Raw genomic sequence first — 21,401 nt, forward strand, 5'->3', positions numbered from 1 at the left:
TGAATGATAATGGCGCTGTTTAATTATTTGAAAAGAAAAGCAAACTTTTCTAAGGACCCAGAATAGACAATAGGATAATAAAGTGAAGTCCTTCTCGGAGGGGAAAAAAAAATTAAACTACCAAACCAACCTTTGGTATATAGCATTAAAAATTGTGTCCTGCATAAAAAAGACCTAGAGTTTAGAAATTAAATGACAGAAGGGAAAATATGATCAACTTAGTTGAACTTTATTACAAGTTCCAGTTGCTCCTGTGTAGCCTATCTCTCCTTATCAAAAGAGGGCCCCCTTCCAGGGTGGAAAAAATAGAGAATACTTTAAAAGCTAATCAATGGAAATGCTGTTCACTGGGAATAAAGAGTCTGTATTATTACAATAGGAAAGTGGTTAAAGTCAAAGAGCTGAGATGAACTGAGGAGAAGAAGAAGAAATAACATTTAGATTAATATCTGTTGTTTAAATTGGCTAAGTAAGGGAAAAACAGTGTTCCAAGAACAATAACCTAAACAGTACTGGAAATCAATTAATGATTAATTGTCTGGAGCTAAGCAATATAGATCTCTGTGGACTTTACAATGTAATTTCCTGTTGTGATAGTTTTACAGCTTTTTTCAAATACCTGTCACAGGACATCACCCGAGAAGGATGCTCAGGTGTATATATGGTTGGATTAGATAGAGAAGTTGGTAAAGTATCAATACAGTACCTGTGTTACTGATGCTGCCTTTAGAACAAGAGGGAACCACCTATATCTTGACTTCATGGTTGTTGAGATGACAAATGTATTTATTAAAGGCTTTTCCTATAAATATTCAGTTTGTGGCTTACACCATCAAAAAAGTTTTGTCCTGTTTCATCAGATTCAGCCATAAGCAAAGCCTTTCAGATCCCGTGGTGTAGTTCTGGATGTGTTTCCCTTGTGAAGAGAGCATTCCCCAGCAGGAGGGATTTCAGAAGGAAATTGCTTTTCACTGTGGCATGCTGTATTTCAGATTTCCTGCTGCTGCCATTTGGCATCTCCAAGACCCTGTGGAGGTGTCCGCAGAACATTTCATTCTTGATGGAGGCTGCCAGATATAGGACACCTTTTGAAGAAGACTGTAGTATCTGATCTTGGAGGTTACCAGCTGGAAAGCTGTTAGACTTGAGACCCTTAGCTAAGCCTAGAGATATCTTCTATCTCTTGTGAACAATTGCATTGGATGGAAAGTTGTGTTTTAGAATCACCTAACCATGTTCCACTGTTTGGGGGCTTGACACGTGGGCATAGTTATGTATCCAGCTGGGATTTTTGGCATCAGGAAAAGATGTAGTCTTGGATTAAGAAGATCACAGTGACCTGCCATTCAAGCTACTCTCCTGCAGGATATTCAGTGCTCAAGACCAGATGCTATCAGTGAAGGAGAGTCAAGGATTCAATTTTAGAGAAGCAGGCAGAGTTTGTTTTCCTGATATATGTTGCCTCAACCCTAATGCCTACTACCATCTGCTTCTTGGAAGGTATCTTCAACCAGAGGGTAAGAGGGCTTGTTGAAGGGGCTTCTGATTTTTGACAGTAAATTGCAAGTTTTGTCTGTGCTAGTCATGTTGGTGGACTTGGCCTGACACTGAGAGTGGGTGAGATTCCTCCATGTCCTTCCAGTCAGCAATAAAATATTAGAAGCTTTCCTGAGCTGGTGCACAGTGAAAAGGATTTTGCTAAAGACGATAGCTAATACTTTGTAAGGATTTGGTGCTCAGAAGAATCGGTCTGGATCACAGTACAGGTGTTCTACAAAGAGACTGGAGGGCATGCTGGCCCATGCCTCTGAGCTCTCATCTTTTTGGCCCACGATGCCAATAGCTGAGGAATGAGGAAGAGAAAGTAACTCATCTAAATAACAGCTGGGGGAGAAACTGGGAAAAGAATAAATCCTCCTGATGTAAATACCACCCCTCTCATTAGCAGCCCACCCATATCTATCACACAGCAGAAAAGTGTTTCCAGTTCTGTACTCCATTTTCATGCAGATACAATTAGCCTTGTGCTAAAAGAGGGATGACTTTAGCCCAATGATTTCTCTTCTGTCCCGAGATGTGAAAAAACCCCTTCTGGCCTGCTTTCTGCATGAGGTGGCTCTGAAGTAGAGGAGAGGCAATGTGTCTGAAAGCATAGAAGTGCTGCAGTTGGCTGGGCTACTCTGTTCTTTAGCCCTCTCCACCTTTCCTCATTCTAGAGGGGGTGAGTATTTGTTGTTTCAGTATCCCAACAGTTGTAGGTGGCGGAAGTGTGTGTTTCGGCATTCTATGCTCTGGTGGTTTTTGTGGGTGTATAAACAAACACACTTTCTTTATTTTAACAAAGCCCTGTGTGTTTGGCTCTTTGACCAAAGACTGGTTTGGCTTCACGCCCTCCAGCATGGACACAACTTCAAGCGTATGAAATCAGCTTTCTTGGCTGTTCCCCGAGCCCTGCCGCAGAAAGCCCAGCTTGCTTGCAGAGGGGACACCAGCCGCTCACCTCTCTCGGGGTGGGGACAGGGGGCTGGAGCTCCACTTTGCTCTGGCCCTGCTCTCTTGGGGGAAAGTGGGGTTGCTGATCTGGGGGTGCGGGGGGTGTGGGGGGGGCAGGCTTCCAGCAGAGGGCCCCCGAGCAGCGCTGCAGCCTCGGGCAGGCTCCTTGCCCGGTACTGCTGGTCTCCTGGCCCCCAACAGCTCAGGGTCTCCTTGCAGCCCTCTATGTGATAGGCATGGCGGTTTCAGGCGTGGAGGAGTTACTGGAAAGATAAGGGATGCTTTTGGAAGGAAACCAAGCATTTTAGAAAATGCCATCCTGAAAGTAGTAGTCGGTAAGAGACTAGCAGGGCTTGCTTACAGACCTGTGCAAAGCACAAACTTGTGCTGCTTCCCAGTCAAGTAGAATGCAACACTTATTTTCATATATTCCGATCTCCAAGTGTTTAACCTTCCACCCTTAACTAGAGATCTCCTGAAAAAGCTTTCGAGGGGAACGGGCTGTGCTATCAGAAGTTATCAGGAGTATTGGAAGGTATAAGAAACAACTGACCCAGACGATGAAATCCCCGTAGCCCTCCTCTCCTTTTGACGCAAATCAGGAGACTGTTGTGGCCTATATGGCTATCGGAGTGATCCAGGATTGCTCATTGCCCTCAAGCAGATGTGATGTATTATTAATGATAAGCACATTAAGCGCACATTGCAAAAAGCAAACCAACACCTTAAGCCTGTCTTACCTCAGCTGCATGTTTTTCAGCACCTCCTGCTTCTGCCTCCTTTGAAAGATGAAAGTGTGAGCCAGCGGAGGGGAAGTCAGCAGGAATTTGGCAATTTGCTTCTTTGGGCCCTGCATGTGGTTTCACAGTGAGCGGCAGACACTCAGTCGGGGGGCTGAATTAGGACTCTTATGGAGTCTGAGAAGTCAGCTCCCCATTGAATGTTGTTTTCACAGCTAACTGAGGCAGGACTATTAGAAAATGCAGAACCTGCTAATCAAGTTTGAAAAGCCAATAGGTTTACTTACATTAGACCTTTAATAACCAGCTATCAGGTAATGCTTGCTGAGATGTTTGTCTAAATTTCCTGGGAAGTGGATGGAAAGGACAGACAAGTCCCAATTCTTGGTGACTTGAACACAAGTAGGGAATACAAATACAAGAACTACAGAATTGGTTTTCATGGTTGCCCTTAGAAATCAGTGCTATTGGACTAATTCAGCTGTAATACTACGGAATGTAATGCAGGAATTTGTTCCTTTGAGTTCAACAGCTACAATGTACTGTTCAATGAGCTGCATACCTGTATCCTTTTAAAACAAAACAAAAACCCCCTGAAATCTCAATGTCTTTAGGAATAGCCATGATCAAGGATTGAGTCCTGAAAATATGCGTGATTGATTTTGTTGATGTAAAGAGGATTACTTGCATGCACAAGTGTGTTCAGGGTTGAGCCTGCTTTTGTAAATGATGACTTGGCACTGACCATTTGTCAACAAAGGAAAAGACACAAAAAGCCTCTTAGACAAGTACAACTGTGGTCTCTCTGCACCTAGTTTTTTCTATTGAAATAGTTTTATCCTCTGAAACTCCCTGGCTTAGATGGAATTACTCCTGACTTAATCCAATGCAAATATTTTATCACTCTGTAGTCTGCACAAAACCCTGGAAATGCAGGAGCTGCCAGTTTCCATCTAGTTCAGCATCGTCTCTGACTGACAACGCTGTGGTCAGCATGAGCGGCTTCTGAGGAATCTACCAGAAATGCTGCAAGATATATTTATGGAATAACCTGCCCATGGGGAAAGTTTAACACTACTGATTCCACTGAGCATATGCATTTCTGTATTCTCTAATCTTTGCCATCATAACTTAGGCTGTTCTTATTATCCATATGCATGTCAAACACTGTTGTTGACAATGATACCTTGTGTGACCTCACAGGAAAATTGTGCCCTGGATGAGAAGGTACTGTATATCGGTGGACATGTAGTTGAATGTGGCATCTTGTCCTCTGCCGTTGTCGAGGCAGGCTTTTATTGCCTTGGTCATGAGTGGGAGGTTGGCTTAGCAAAGGCTGTGAGCACACCTTTTCTTTATAAAGCCTTTGTGCGCAGGGCTGAAGCCAGAGGACTTGAAAGGCAGGTTTAAACAGACAGTCAAAGACTTCCCAAACAAAACTGTTTCTTCATTGCCTGTTCTGTGAATGGCAAGTTAGCGGGCTTTAGTCCTGAGTGATGAGCTTATCTCCATTTATTAAATCAAACAGAAAAATATTGGGAAAGATTGGGTAATTTTTAAGGGGGAATATGCAGGCCAAAATGTATAAGTAATGCCAAAAGGTACATATGTACAGTACATCAGACAAGTCAGCTCTAGCTGTTGGTTTCTTATTCTGTCAATCACAATGACAGACAGGATTATTAGGCCATTTTACTTGGGTGTTTCTCTGTACGTAGAGCATACTTGTTTTCAAACTTGGCGGAGATAACTGCCTTGGCACTTGATTTAAGGACTCCTGAAAATGGTTTTGGTAGGGTTTTAGAACATTAAATGTAGTGATGGTATATTTAAAGACTGATTTAAAAGCATGCATCCTAACATCAAAACATTTTTTAGCCAGAAAATCAAATGCAGAAAGTTTAAGATGACAGTGTTTTAAGTGACAATGAATTGTGAGGAAATGGAATTGGTATGGGAGTTATGTAGATTTGTTACTAAAATAGCGTGCTAAGAGCCAGCTGCTGAGGACCATTCAATTGCTGCTTTCACTGAGCGATATAAACACTTGGGGGGGATCCTAAAACCCCCATTAGTTGTCTAAGTGGCAAGAAACAACGGCAATCTTCTGAAGTAGCTCTTGTGTCTTTTTCTTCAGGAGCTTCCCAGTTCATTTATAAATAGAAATGAAGCTGAAGGTACAAACTAACTGGTATCATTAGGGAGTTGAAGCATGAAAAGTCCTTGATTCTGAGCCGTTGCCTATGCCTTCGGAAAAGGGGAAGATGTAGAGTTATTTGGGTTAGGACTTGAGTATACAAAGCTTCTCAGTTGATTTAGTGCTTTGCTTTTGTTAATACAGGGACTGTTGTTAGTTCAAATGAAATACAGCTCTAAGTGATGAAAGTCTGTGACCTATTGGAAACCCGCTGATTGTTTAAGGACAGGTACTTAAGGAATTTGATTTATTAAAGGGAGCAGAGGAGTCCAAGTCCGGACCGATTCATGTGCAGACCATAGCTCTGACATCTTTCAGGAAAACATGAAAAAGCACGTGAGAGGACAGTGGCTTAAAGACAATTGCCTGTTTTCCGGGGCTGGGGAAAGCGCAAAGGTGACAGCAGCAGAAGGGAGGGGGACAATTCAGCAGGGTCATGGCTTCTGCAGTGCTCTCACTCCATTCTGCAAGTGCTGTGGTTGCTGCTGCTTCTGCTTTTTTGCTGTCCATTGGATTTGTCTATTATTCCCTAATACAGAATTTGGACGGGTGGCAAAAGTGGAGGTTGGTAGCTGAGGAGTAGCCGAAGCGGCAGTTGCTGTGTGGTAACCCTAAACTCTGCCGAAGAAGTGGAGTTTTGCCTCTGCTACAATAGTCTCCTTTGTTCCCCTGAGCGTCCATGTCCTTTCCGCTGATGGATTGCTGTTCTGCCATGTTACTTGTGAGCCACTTGCAGAGCTCCGTTGTTTAAAAATATTTTCCAGATCTCGTCACCTTGGCCTGGACAGGAAAGCTGAGCAGAAGTGCCACAGCTTACTGAACAAGATTGGGGATACTGGCGCTAGTAGTCTCTTCCACCACTAGCCTGGAACAAACTTTTTGAAGGGTCATTAGTGTCAATAGAAGTGTGTGTCTGTGTTGAGAGAGGAGTGGGGACGAAGGCTACTGCTGTGGGCAGCAGGGTGGCTGGTGCTAGGTGAGCCTTGTCACGCTGGAAGAGAGGAGCACCATGTAAGAAATTATTTCCTTGCAAGATTATAACGACCTGACAGGCTGATGTTCGGGGGCCCTGCTCCTCTTTCCCCGCTGTGCCATGCCTTTGTCACAGGCGACAGCCTCCACCACCGGATCTGCGGGGTGGCAGCGGGGGGCCGGGGCCCGGGCCCTTGGCGAGGTTGGCGGGGCAGCTATAAAAAGCCAGCCGGCAAGTGCAGAACTGACGGAAAAAGTGACGTGAGGCGGCTTTTGGGGAGCGTTGTGCGGGCAGGGAGCGGGGGGCTGTGTGAGGCTCCAGCGGGGCCGGCCCGCCGCTGCTCCCCGCGGCCGCCCCAGGCAGCACCTGCCCCGGCGGGGGCTCGGGGCGGGGAAGGCGGGCGAGCGCTCAGCGCCGGCAGCCCCGGTCCCCTCAAGACTCCTCCTCCGGCCTCCCCCGCCGCGGGGCCCCGTGACGCCGAGCGGCGGCCGAGCCACCGGGGAGGGGAGCGGGGGCTGGGATGGGACGGGATGGGAGCGGGCGAGGGGACGTCCGAGCCTGCGGCCGGCTTTAAATGCGGGGCCGGGGCAGGCGCCGCCAGCACAGCCGCTCCGCCTCGCCGCTCGGCCCCGCCGGCGCTCCGCTCCCCGGGCCCGCCGGCTCCCTCAGCCCGGGCCGAAAGCGGGTAGCGAGGCGGGTGCGTGTGCGCCGGCAGACCGACGGACAGGTAGAGACGGGCGGCCATGCCCCGCACCGCCTGCTGAAGCCGCCCCGCCGCCGCCCTCAGCCCGCCGAGGCCCCCGCCCGCCGCCAAGCTGGAGGAGCGCCGCAAGCCCGAGCCCCGGAGGTGAGCGCGGCCGCGGGGCCGGGGGAGGGGGGGCACGGGGGGCTCGGCGGGGGCCGCTGCACCTGCCCGGCCGCCCGCCCGCCTCCCTCACTCCCGCCGAGCCGGTGCCTGCGGCTGCTTCCCGGCCCTCCCGGCGGGCAGCCCGGCCGGGGCTGGGCTTGCGGGAACCGGCGGCCCCGCAGCCTTGTCGCCGCCCGGCTGGGGGGAGCGTCGCGCTCCGCCGTGGCGTGGGCCCGCGGAGGTGGAAGTACCCCCAGCTCTCGCAGCCATGGAGATCCCCCCCCCCCTTCCCGCTACCCCGGGGGTTTGTCTCTGTAGGTGCTTTTGTCCAGCCCTTCTTAGTTGGTGGTAACTTTTCCCTGCTGTTTGAAAACTTTTTGTTATGCTCTCAAGTTATCTTCACCTCAATGAGTTGTCAGCGGTAGCTGGTTCAAGGAAATCCCATTTCCTCTCAAGTTTTCAGTATTCCACCTGGTATGTGGCTGTATGGGGATATTTTCTTCGCTGAGACAAGCTTCTTGCTGCTTGTTTTCCCTTCAGTGAGCTTCCTGCTAACCACTGCAGTCCAGAGCTGCTCAGCTCGAGAGCAAACTTGGAGCTGAGGATTTAATCGTCCTTTTGTTCACATACCTTTGGTTTTTTTGTTGGTCTTTTTTTAACATTAAAGGATTTCCCCTTTGTTAGGAGCGCATCCTTTTAGTACTTGCATTCAGGAGGAGCTGGTGCATAGAGCTTCCCGGTATTGCACAATGTGGGAAAAGGAGTCAGGCTCTGTGCTCCGAGGAGAGTGTGGCTCTCTTCAATCCTCCCACAGAGCTGTGCCTGTAAGTAAACTCAAGTTCACGAATAGCAGCAAGGTTGGGTCCTAGGGTGCATCCACACAGCAACAGCTCTGTCGCAGAACTGCTCCACGACCTGCTCGAGCAGGTCCAGAGGAGGCCACGAAGATGATCAGGGGGCTGGAGCTGCTCTCTTATGAGGACAGGCTGAGAGAGTTGGGGTTTTTCAGCCTGGAGAAGAGAAGGCTCCGGGGAGACCTCATAGCGGCCTTCCAGTACTTAAAAGGGGCTACAGGAAAGCTGGGGAGGGACTCCTTGTCAGGAGGTGTAGGGACAGGATGAGGGTTAACAGCTCTAAACTGAAAGAGATTTACATTAGATACCAGGAAGAAATTATTTCCCGTGAGGGTGGTGAGACACTGGCACAGGTTTCCCAGAGCAGCTGTGGCTGCCCCCTCCCTGGCAGTGTTCCAGGCCAGGTTGGACAGAGCTTTGGGCAACCTGGTCTGGTGGAAGGTGTCCCTGCCCATGGCAGGGGGGTTGCAGCTACATGATCTTAAATGGTACCTTCTGATCCAAACCATTCTATGATGGATACTTGCTCTCTTACGTTTCAGGGAGGTGCAATTTACTGTCCAACTAAGTGTGACTTTGTGCTCAGGCTGCTGGCTACTTAGTGGGTTTATTGTTCTGGTTATTCCTGAAATGTACATATTTTCCATTTAAAAAAAAAAGAAAAAGGAAGAAACTTGGCTGGCTGGATTTAACAAAATCTGCAGAGTTGCATATTGTGTGTGGGAACAGAATTTGCTTCTTACTAACTGCTAATGTGATAGTCTTCAGGAATATGGCTGGTTCTCTCTTTGGTTGATCATCAAAAGGAAATTGTGCATAAATTAAGACACCCCCCACCCCAGCCCCCACCCCCCGACAGTTAAGGCTCCAAACCCCAACAACTATTTCACTTAATTTTGTCATAATAGTTTCCAGTCACATGCAGAATGATTAAATGGAATTGTTTGCCTCTGTGTGTGTGCTTCTTCACACGCTTGCATGTATGTGAACTGATTTGTCACAGTCTGTGTCCTTCCTTCTCTTTCCTGCCATACAGTGCTGGGGCAGTGCTTAAAGCCCTTTTCTAGTGACTTCTGTCATGTCAGAAGATCGTAGAGGTTGGTTTTGCGAGGCTTTATTTCAGCTGGTGCCTTCATTTCCCAGTAACTTCACCTGCCTGTGAGTGTCAGTATGATCTGAAGGGTGTACGGTGGTACAGTCTGCAGTGATGCTTTTTCTGTGATTTCCCCTCCCAGATGCAAATGTGAAGTAAACCCAGACTTTTAAGTTTCAAATAAAATACCATGGGAAGGATTTGCTTGTAATTTATGCTTCACTCCTGCAGAGTGTGAATTTCACATTTCTAAAAGCAGGGGCTGGACTTTAAGGAAGAAGCTACTCTAAGCTGCACTTCCAAGATTTCAAGGGGCTGGCAACTGTAGAGAAATGACCAATAGCCTGAGAGGAACTGGCAGTGTGGTGTATTGCTGCTGTCCAGAGTTGAGAGTGGGGTGAGAAGGAATTATGATTTGTCTTTTTTTCAGCTGGGATGAAGTTTTCATTTGTGTGCACTGGGTATTCCCAGCAAGTTAACACCCTGTATGCAGCCATTCAGCTCCCTGCGAGGTCTGACAGGTTTTTCTGTAGCTCGTAACTGTCAAGATTTTTCCTTTAAACTTCTCTGCAGTCAGAAAAGACCCTCATATACTGGTGTTGTATTGTGGTATTCCTCACGGTAGGTTTTTAAAAGGAATTCTGTAGAGGAGCTTTCAATACGTGCTTTCACAGTCCTGCTGTCGGTGCAGGGCAAATGCTTTGGTCACTGATGTCTTACCTTGATAAGAAAAGATTCAGTTTGTGCACAAAGTGCAGTTCAAAGAAGAACATTGCCATGAGAAGGGAGAATCTGCAACTCCTTGTTTTCTGATCAACCTACTTATTGGAGAGGGTGCCTTGTTCACGTACACAAGTGTACTTCTAGCTGTGCTGGAGAAGCCGTTTGTGTTTCTGTCTGAAAAATTTTTAACTGCACCACCACCTTAAAGATCCATAATAAGTAACAAGTGGGAAGGTGTTTTGGACAAGGTTGTGAATGGAAATTACTGTGTGAGAGAAAAGAGAATACTTCTATTTATTTTTCTGCTTAAGTCTGCAAACAACTGCTTTCAGGTAGCAGTTCTTAGAGTTGGAGATGCTATCCTGATGGAGAGAAGGAACTGCAAAGGCAAAGTGTTGCCTTGATTGAGCAAATATATACTGGATGAAATAGCTGCTTCAGAAAGGTGTATGCTTGAAAATGTTTATTCCTGTGGGTACAGAAAGTAATGCTCCTGTGTGCCTATGTGCCTGTCTGTTAGTGTAGATTTGCTAGTCTTCTGATTTTTATTTATTTATTTTTTTAACTTTATGCTATTACATTGTTCTATGTGTCCCTATCAAAAGTAGCATAGCTTTTACTGGTTTGCACTGGAATACCTTCTTATGGATTGGGAGCACCAGAGGACTTTAGGCTGGCTTTAAGGATAGCTTGTTAAAAACAGTGTTCAGAGCATTCTAACTGGTGCTGTGGCATCGAGTCATTTCCTCTGCAGTGCTGGTGAAAAATGGCTTCACTGCCTCAGTGAGATAGCATCCTTGTCAGGCTCCAGCGACCTGCCTTTCACATATTTTCTTTGCGCATTAGATATAGAATTTGAACTCTTGCTTTGAGGAAATTAAAAGGGTTGTGATAACTGCTATCAGGTTTTCTCGTTCAAAGTCAATTAGCTGCTTCCGGCTTCAAATCCATTTAGAAGGCTCAAAAGGGAGTGCTCTTTGAAAATCCAGTAATAGCAGTTTATGGTTAATACTGATAAAGGAGTGTGTCTCTGTTATTGTGCTGCTTCTGGTGGAAGGAAAGCTTCTCTTTTGTGCTCTCTCTAAATAACAGAACTTGGATGGAGAGGCACAGGTCTTTTTCTTAACTATGTTTCACTGTGTGGCTTGACAACACAGCAATAAAATTATCAAGGTTGCGGTGAAGTCCTACAACCAATCAAAGCAATGCTTCTGCCCCCCTGCCCTTGAACTTTTGAGTTACCGTACCATCTTGTTTCTACTGAATTTGCTCAGGATTGAATGCAGTTTGTGGCAGGAATGCTTTTTATTGCTGTTGGACAGCTGAAGACAATTATGGCACCCATAATTGGGTGATAAACCAGTGTGTGGCATAAGTGTTAAATCTGTTGGGAGTGCTTGCTCTCGGGTAGATCTCTACCATCATCTCTCTAGACCTTGATGACTCAATATCAAATAGCGGCTTCAAGGAGTGGCTGTAGTCTGTCCAGTAAAAGCTTGCATGGAGATGGAGCTAAAAGATACTCTGATGGGGAGTTAACTGTTAAGCCTTGAAAATTAGTGCATGATGTTAGTTCTGATGAAAATAGCTCCTGTGAAATAAAAGCTCTGAGTACAGGGCTGTGCACAAGCCATTCGGGGTCTAGGAGGACGCAAGCTGCCCATTGGGTTGGGTTTCACTAAACTGAGTGTCTGCACAGTGACCTCCTGAACTGGGAAGCCCCATTGTATCATTTGTCCTCTTGTTTTTCAATTGCCTAATTGCATTAACTGAAGAGATAGAAATGTCTTTGAATTACTCTCCTGCAGTTACTAGTTTTTCACATAAGGAACTTTTAAAATTGGCACAAGGACTGTCAGTGGGGAGAATTTGCATGAGTTTCGTGGGAGAAAAAGCAGAGAATCAGAGAAACCTACATCTCAGTTTTTGGCATCCAGTTCTGTTTGTTTTGGAATTGTGTATTTCTGTCCAAATTTACAGCCCTGTAAGCAAAAGGAGGGCAGGACTTATAGCATGCAATAGGCAACTGTGTTCCATACTGTTTGCGTATGACTGATCCTTCTGAGCACATCAGAGGAAATTGCAAATAACGCTATTTTTAACAGATTTTTCTCATCAGAAAAATCAGAAGAGATGATTTGGCTTCACCAGAATTGGAATCCTTTTAATTTGTGGCTCAAATGAACTTTCAGCGTCTGAATTCCAGAAATGTGTGCTGTTAGCAGAGCTAATTCTGCTGCAAAGTAAAACAAAGACTGTAGGGGGATTTTTTTTAAATGTATGTGAATTATTTCTATATCTATAAATATGTGTGAAGAGGGAGAGAATATGGCTAATCTATGCATTTACTACTCCTAAGGAAGTCCTTTGGGATGGGGAATCTTCCAAGTCACAGCATTTTGAATCCTAGCTTTATTATATAACTACATTTACAAGGCAACAGTGTCATATTTCTATTTTGCTACTATATAACATGTGTTTGCTAAATACTTTGTATTAAGTCTGACTTGAAATAAGCCTTACTTGTCCTTCCATGAGTACTGATCCACACCTGTAACATCTCAGGGTGAGTCTTGAAATATTGAACTTGGTGGTGGTGGGAATCGTTTGAATGACTTAAGACAGAGGATTACTAAAATCACTTTCTTCTGTTATTAATGCTAATTATAAAAATTGCTTTGTTCAATTCTAATGTTACCATAATAAATGAAATTATTTTAAAATATTCTGAAATATAAAATGTTGGCTTGATGAATTACATAATTCTCCTTGCCTTGTAAACAAACTACTCCTGCAGGTATGGTTCATAGTGAATATTTTGTCTGGGTTTCTCCAAGGAGAAAAGCTTGGATCCAGCCAGAGACTGAAACAAATTGCATTTCTTTATAAATTGGAGCAGGTTTATCTGTGTTGCTCCCTTTTAGACGTATTTCAGGGACTGCTTTTTTAGATTACTCAATTATTATTTTCATTACCATTACCTACAGATTTCTTTGCTACAGTTTTCTTTGAGGGTGGTTTTGAACTTTTTTTCATCTGAGTGTTTCTAACACTAAATCTGGAACTTGGATATTTCCATGATCTGCCCAGCTATGGACACAAATAATTGTGGGTGCAAAACTGCACTCAGAATTATGGGGATCATGGTGGGAATGGTACCTTTTTTTTAACCTGTGAAAGGTGGCTGCTGCTAATCTGTGAAATTAATGAAATGGGCTGAAATTTTACGTGATTGTTCCCCAGTGGAGGTTTAATTCTACTTTCTTTTACAAGTTATCACAATGAACTGGTATTATGCAAGAAATCCAAGTAGGTTTGCAGGTGCAAGAAATTTTTCACTTTTTTCCTCTAAAATTGACTACTGTGGTATATTTTCTGTTTTTCTGCTGCTGTTTTCTGAGCAAAACGTGCGAACTTTTTCATTTTGATGACTATGTGGATGTGTAATCTTAAGTCAGAGATGACAACTGGAGTCTTGGGTGTCAAGTAATCATCTTTACTAAAATGTTCATGTTTTATCTATTTCTGCACCTGTGTAGTAGGTGCAGAAACAGAACTTGCCTTTTTCAATGCTGTGTGCAACTTGAAGACTATTTTCACCTTTTTTAAAGTTTTTACTTAATTTTGATCACCTCTTGAAGGCTTACTGAGTCTCTAATGTCAACTCTTAACCTTGAACTGAAGGTTGCAAAAATTATCTGCTTTTATTGTACCCGTGACTATATAATGCTTCAGACACATTGTCAACCCTTATACATAAGCGTAAAGATCTTTCATCAAGGTTGCTAAATATGGGAAGACTCTGTGCTTAGAATGAGGTCAGGAAATAGTTGCTCGGTTGCTCAAGGAAAGGTAGTGTTTGAACCTTTTAGGCCTGCTTTGTTGCACTGGAATTGAATGAATGTGTATTGCTTGTATACGGGAACTGTGCACGTAAATTTTGCTTAGGTCTCATAGTTGGCAAATTTGGTGATCATGAAGTGGATTTTGCCCAAATTCTTACTATATTTGAGTAGACTGATGCCACTTCCACGTCTGGCAGCTCCTGCATTCAGCAAACAGCACAGTTAAAGAACAGTAGCCCTGTTCAGTAGACCAGCCTGTGTCTTTCTAGGCAGAAACAATAATGGCAATGAAAAAATAGATGGGTACTTTGTTCTCTTCTGTCCCCAAAGAAGCTTCGTTCCAAAGCCTTAATGGCACAACAACACAGTGTATAGTGCCCTGGGCGTAGTTCCACATAAATTGTTTAACATCTCATGATCTATTAGGCTGTTGTTTGTGAGTAACAACTGAGTTTTAGGAGCATTGTCCTGGGCGAAGTATGAATGTGGTGTTCAACAGAAGCAGTGCCAGATGCCTTTGTAATACTGATGATAGGTAAGCTCAAAAAGGCACTGAGGTGAATGGGGTTTCAGTGCAGCGAACATCTGTATTGGTGATGGGGAAGGCTTGGAAATCCAGAGCTGTGCTGTCAGAGTGCAACAGCATGGGTTACATTGCTGCTGGTGGTATGGTGGGCTCCTATTCTGGCACCTTTCTCACAGTTTATGGGATGTTTGCTTTTGTGGGGCTGTTGCCTTAATCCTGCAAAGCACTTGAGCACAGGTGACTCCTGGCCTTGAAGCAATTCAACTGATTGACCTTTAAGGCCATGCCAAAGCGCTGTGCTGGGCTGAGTCCTGTGTGGTGCGGTACAAACAGGAGAAACGCATGGTGAGATAGTACAGTGACTGGAGAGAACTGATGGAGTGGGGCCGGAGGGCTGTAGGAACAAAGTCTAGATTGTAACCGTAAGCTGCCTGCAGGGTGGGGTTGGAAATCAATTGAAGACCAGTGCAAAGTCTTCAGTGCATCTTTGATAGGGACTTGAAGGCTGCTGTTAGAGAAAGATTGTAGAATAAAATATTTATTTAGGAAAGAATATTTCAGTTGGAAGGGACCCATAACGATCATCTAGTTCAACTGCCTAGATTGTGTTTTCACTCAGAGTTCACCTGTAGCCCTGTCAGATGACTTCACTGGTTTTGTTGAAAAAACATCTTGAATAGACAGATGTTGTTAGCAGAGTGTTAACTTTAAATGCTTTCCATTTCAGAATGAGTTTGTCTCCAGTGTATTACTGACACATATATCACCAAAATGTGCTTGGAAAGGAAAGATTATTCTCGCTTAAGAGCAAAAAGTACTCTTGCGGGAATGTGATATATGCAGAGATTTTCCCAGAACTATGTATGTACTTCTCACTCAGGTTAAAACAGTATTTGACATTTTCTATCTTTTTTTAAATGGTAAGTGATCAGTTTATGTACTGAAAAGCTGCAGCTGGGTTTCAGAAGGAAAGGCAGTGTGTCTCCCCCAGCATTTGCCTTCCATGTTAACCAAGCTTAGAGAATGCCTTCTGTGGCCTTCAGCAAATGGTGTGTGTTATACTTAACTGTGCCTAGGGAAGTGGATTTTGACACCTTATTCTACTGGGGTAAATCAGAGTCATGAATATGATCTCTCATGTCAGACAAAAGAAGTGTTTTGGTTAGCTTAGTAGAGGAAAAGGTGAGTATGTGCCTTTTTTATGTTTTGAATTTGGAAAAGGCTTCCTTAGATTAAGGCATTAATCTGCCTGATGCTTTGCTCTGGTTAATGTAGATAGCTTGCGTAACTATAAAAAGAACTAAAATAAAGTTTTGTGAAAAATTTAAACTGAAAATAGAACCATTCAAAAAAATAGAGTGCTGTCTTAAATAGTGTGTTACATGAATGAACATCTAAGAACCAATTGAAGAAAATTTAGCTAAGCCTTGAATGCCAAATGAAGGCTGAGTCCCCAGTGAAGTTCAGTAGATGACCTGTGTCACTTGGACACGTGACTGAGAGCAACAGTCTGAGTGGGCTGCTGGGTAAAGCAGGGATCTGTACTACCTGAAGCTGTATTGTCCCTGGCAATGTGGCTATTGTGCTTGAAGCACGGTTCTGCCAGGAGGCTCTAGTGTGTGAAGCCCGGCGGCTCAGAGCTCCCCTGGCTCAAAGCCTTGTGGTTTGCCCAGGGCGCGTCTGTGTGCCTGCTGAGACGGCCTTGCGATTCCTGCTGCTGCACTGGATGGTACTAGCATGAATGTGGGATCTTGCTAGTGTCCAGTGGCAAGAAGGAAAAGTTGGGTCTGCTGGGCTTTGTGGTGGGCCTTGAATTTTCCACCTTAGCAGTGCTCTGAAGCTAAGCCTGGGAGCCTGCTAGCATGGAAAGAATGTGAGCAAGTCTGGGCTTGAGCGTAGGCTTGGGCCCGTGCTTCACTGACAGTGTAGGCAAGCCCAGGCACCCTTCCTTGACTATTGTGGGCACTGAACTACAACCATGATGCTCTGACTCCTCAGTTTCATGGCTTTTTCCTATTTACAATATAAATTAATGGAGTGGGCATGTAACTGTGATCATCATACTATAGTTTAACCTGGGATGGATGCTCTGGACCTGTGAATAAAGCAGTGAAACAGCAGGAATTGCTGCAAAGGAAAAACCTCCGTATTTCATAAGTTTGGATCACCCACCTCTTCCCTTTGCCAAAAATGCAATGTATAATTTTTGTTGAAAGGGAATACACTGCAAAACAACTCTGTGGAAACCCCGAGTGTTTCTTACAGTGTCAGAAACCTCTCCAGACACTGAATAAAGGAAGATCATGTCTTCAGCTTTTAAAATAATTACTCAAATTAAAGATCAAGCTAGAAGAGCGCAGAGCCAATGCATTTCACTGAACATTAAGTATACAACTTAATTTATTAAAAAGCATTGCAAAACCAACTTAAGCTCATTGTGCTCAAAATATATCTCCCGGCAAGTAACCTGAATGTCCTCTGAGCCTTCAGTGATGGAGAAATGTGGGAGTGCATTGAGATTTCTGTGAATTCTAAAAGGTTCTGTAATTACTCTCTATAAATTAACCCATTTTTATTGAACCCATTTCTGACTTTTTAATTCCAAATGATGAATAAGACACCATTGTGTTAATTATACCTGGTACAGTAATACCTTGGATTACAGACAGCTCAGTATTTTCCTGGGGAGGCTTGACATGTAACTGAGTGAAGGTACTTAGTGCTTTTCATGAAGAGGTCAGTATGCTTCTGGGTATGACCCTTAATTTGAAATTCTCATTAATGTCTGTGAAGTCTTGAACTGTGGTATCAGCTCAACTTTTCTGGCTCTGTTCCCAGACCAGTCATTCCACTTAGCAATAAAAAAATGCAAGATAATGGGTGCAGATAACTGGGATTTAATATTGCCGCTGACTATTTTCCTTTTACCTTTAAACAGCCATCTGCAGTTAGGTACTGGGCATAAAGCTGGTCGTTGTTAACAGGTGTCTCCAAGAAATGTATGATTACATGAAGATTTACAAGCTGGTGGTTATACCCTGTATTTAAGAAAGTGCCTGCAGCTGATGGTTAAGATGTTTGTGACTCGGCCAGAGTCATTGAGTATCACCTTTTCTCTCTTTTGCTTAATGAGGCCCTTATCACCTAAAGGACAAAAGGCAGCTTCGTATCCAAACTCCTGTTGAAAATTAGCTGGAGTTGGCCACTGTTGTACCTTCTTCTGCAATGGAGATTTCTAGTTAAAGATGACTGGTGAAATTTGCAGGCACCAACTTGTGTAAGTACAGTATCCAGGAATACTGGTTGGAAGGATGTCTGTTGAGGATGAATAGGAACAGCTATGGAGAGGCCAGGTGGTGACCCAGTTGAGCAAGTTTATGCTCAATGGGTGCTGACCACATGTGTTGCCTTGCATTGCCCTCTCCACCACCAGACATGCTGGCTTGCTTTGTGGCCACACCTGATAGGCCAAACTGCAGAACTTATTTTCATCTTTTATTTATTTTTATTATTATTATTATTATAAAAATCAGTAGGTCAGTAAAATGTTTCCTTGGCTCTGATAGCCTAAAAAGGAGTGTAAAAGTTGCTTTATCCTGTTGTGCTTTTATGAATATATATTACCAAAGCAAAATAACTGTTGCAAGCCTTTTACAGAAAGTTATTTTTCTGAGGTTTCTTCCCAAAGAATGGCTGCCTCCAGTTTTTTAGGCAGATGCACATGAAAAAGAGGATGAAAGCAGCAGTGGGTGATCAACATGAGTAAATAAGCCTGGTCCAGTGTGCTTGTGTATCAGACCTTAGCACACAATTCCTGGCCCGTTATTTTTTAACTTGACTCTTACGGGCACCACACACTAATTCTCGTGCTCATGTGCAACCCACACATTGTTTCATTGTAGGCTGTATATCATGCCTAGTGTGTTAACATTAACTGTGGCTCTTGGAGGTGCTTTTGAGTTTATAGTTCATAAAGCAGAAGCAGGAATGCTTTTTTTTACAGACCAGGAAGAAGAAGACAGAGAATGAAGGAACTATAAAATATTTTTTTATAGATCTTGTTTGTGTTAAAATGCCATGGCTTGAAACCCTCACTGATACAAGAACATTGGAAATCTCTCCTTTCCAAAGAGAACAATTTAGGGACGTCTGGGAAGTTCATGTTTATGGACTGGTGCTCTGTTGTGTTATTAGAGTCAGAAGGAACCAGCTACTGATACAAGGAGAGGAACTCATTCTGGTCACAAACTTGCTTGAGTGGCTGTAAAAGTGGTATGGGAGTCTGAGTAACATGAGTAACCTTCCTTTGGTAAATTGTTCTTAATTTTTTAGACTGTCTCTATCCAGAAGATTTTTTTCAAAGTCTATTCCTAGAGTGGTTGAGGTTTTCCAGACATTGTCCAAAAGAAATACCTATGCTGAAGTCCCATTTTCTCATCCAGAAATCTGGTCGATCTCCTGGACAAGCTCTTTAGTCATTACACTAGTTTTTATGTTACTCTGGAGGACCCAGGACCTCCTGCAATAGTGCTGTTTATCAGCATCACTTTGCTCCTATCAGTTTTTTGCACACAAGTTGTTCTTCCATGCCAATGGGTCAATAGAAAGGAGTTCATAAGAAGTAGCTATGAACACTTTATCGCAAGAAACTACTTCTCAGCTCTTGGGTTATTGTTTTCTTCTCAGTCTTGTTTTAGGCTGATATGAGTAAGTCTGTTTTGGGCTGCCTTTAAATGGATGTCATCTAGAGGACAGTCTTGTTAAAACTTGGGAGTTGCCTGCTCAGCAGTTCGGTTATGTGTTCTTGGCTGTGGTTGGAGGATACAGTAAATCCAGCTTTAGGGCACTTAGAACCAAATTAAGAACATGACTCTCCCATGAAGCAAAATGCCAATCCAATAGCAAACTCATTTTGCTGGTAAAGTGAGTTTAACATTTCTAAATGGATTGACTTTATGCAGGATCATGTGTTGTCTGCTTATACCACTCTGCTTTTATGCTGTGTCATGTTCCTCCTGTTTAAGTTGGTGTCCTGGTGGCAAAAGAACCCGTATCACTTTGTTCGCTGACTAATGCAGCAAAAACGCAATCATGTGCCCCTGCCTGGTCTGGGCCAAACTCTTACTAATGGCTAATTGCTAGTCTGCAGGTCCGAGTTTAAAGATCACGGGCTTGGTCTGCTCTTCACTGGCACCACGCTTCGAAGTCAAGGTGGTAGGTAGGTCACTGCGGTGCATTACTCTCATCACTCTATCAGCTGAATACGTGGAAGAGCAAGGGGCATCCAAAGGTAGTGCTTTGCTCCACACCCTGATGACCTGCTCGCTGTTGCCCACTGCAGGGAATTTTACTGAGAAGTGTACAAAATCTCCATGTGCTTTCTTCTTAGGTGCTGTCAAGAGAGGGAATGTGTGGATGAATTCTTTTGTGTGGCTTGTGGACATGGAAGTGAGGTTCCTCCAGACTATCTTTGATCCCAATGGCCATTGGTACTCCATGACAGCTATTTCCTTTGTCTGATAGTATTGGCAAAACCATGTACAAACCTGCCCCTCTGATACCATGATATGAAATTTTGAGTAGCAGAAGTTTCCCTGCATGTGGCTATAAGTCTGGTTAGTGACAGCCAGGGATCAAACATATGTGGTGTCCCAGTAGCCTTAGAAGGCACCACAGTCTGCTCTCCTTGAACAGGATTGTGAGTCAGCTGTGACAGTGCAGAAAGGAATTATCACTTGCAGTCACATTTTTGCTGAATGATCCTTGTGGGTGTCATTCGTAAGGAACCTGCATCCTTTGGCTTCTGGGACTTGTGCTGGCATAATAGGTATTTTGCTAAGCACTTCATGCTCTTGAGAGAGAGAACGGCTCCCTGGGTTCGTGGTGCTGGGGGCTGTGACTGACTTCTGTTGTTCTGACTGGATCTTAAATTGGTGGAAGTGATGAAGTTCTACTTTATTTCAGTTTATTCTCAGATGGCTTCAAAATAACTTGGTTTTGCATTTTTTCCCTCTCTCTGGAAATGTTGTTTCTTCATCTTCAGTAAACTTGCACTGGTTTGTATTTTTGTTTTTATTTATTGTTGGGTTTAGTGGGTTTCCCCTATCAGTACAGCAGAACGGTGTTTAGTTGAAAATTGACTATTTGCATTCTAGCTATCAGGTCTGCGTTAGTTTTGATTGACTGTTATTAAATTAGCATTTTATGCATGCACTGGGACTGGTGCCAGTGACCTTCATGAGAAGAGATTTTGTCTCACCTCTCCTGAGAACAGTCTCTATAAAGTCTTCTGGACAAGCAGCAGCAGTTGTTACTCAAGTGAGGATGAAGTTAGCTTGGAGCCCTTGAATCTCTGAAAGCCCACTGGTTTTCTTGCTTGTCCAATATTTTTGGAAAAGTTGTCTTCTCTCTGCTGGGATTATGTGTGTATGCTGACATTTGGATTGGATGACTTTGCCTCTTTTGTCTTAGCTTTACAGCTCTGTGCTCTGATCACACTCCTTTTGATGTGATCTCAGATGGTATCACATTCCTTCTTAATTTTGAGTAACTTGTCTAATTTGTAGTAATTACATCATCTTACTGGGACTTTAATCTAGTAACCAGATAAAGTTTGCAGAGATTGATTTTTTTATTGTTATTTTTTCTTTTTTTCTCTCTCCCCCAGTCTCCCCAAGGCCTCTACTATTTAGAAATCAAATAAAACCCTTGACATACTCATGGTTTTCTGTCTTGGACTTTCTCCAGGCCTCAATCTATAGTTGGACAGCACGCATCGTAGCTGCATGAGGGTTTTGGTGATAAACACACTTCAGGAAGGTCCTGCTAGTGTAACGCTGTTCTGTGCTGCTCAGTTGTGCCACATGGGCTGTGTGTGAGGTTGAGTGTTGAAGCAGATTACTGAAATCGTCCATGTTAAAAATATCCTTTATGCTGGATTATGTTTTTGAAACCACCATATCGTGAAACCGCTTATCACTTCAGAATGCTGAGAATTGGATCAGAAATGCTGTGACTGCACTCTGTGAAGTGCTGAAAGTGCGTTAGCTCCCTTGGCTGCTTCACATATGTCCAAAATGTTTTATGCAACCAGGCTTTCTGTCTCTGCCA

At 44.0% G+C, this 21,401-nt stretch overlaps 1 protein-coding gene across 3 annotated transcripts in view; it reads left to right on the plus strand.

The window, feature by feature from the left end:
* SLC4A4 (solute carrier family 4 member 4) overlaps nt 1–21,401 on the plus strand; it is a 231,478-nt gene that overhangs the window by 40,034 nt on the left and 170,043 nt on the right. Inside the window, exon 1 of one of the 3 annotated variants that reach the window (XM_074905330.1) lies at nt 7,138–7,250. The exons of the other annotated variants lie outside the window; for them this stretch is intronic. The gene's annotated coding sequence lies outside the window, so the exon portion shown is untranslated. Of the gene's footprint in view, nt 1–7,137; nt 7,251–21,401 lie in introns of those variants that run through there. 3 annotated transcript variants of the gene reach the window in all.

This window comes from Athene noctua, chromosome 4 (assembly GCF_965140245.1).
Source record: "Athene noctua chromosome 4, bAthNoc1.hap1.1, whole genome shotgun sequence".
NCBI lineage: Eukaryota > Metazoa > Chordata > Aves > Strigiformes > Strigidae > Athene > Athene noctua.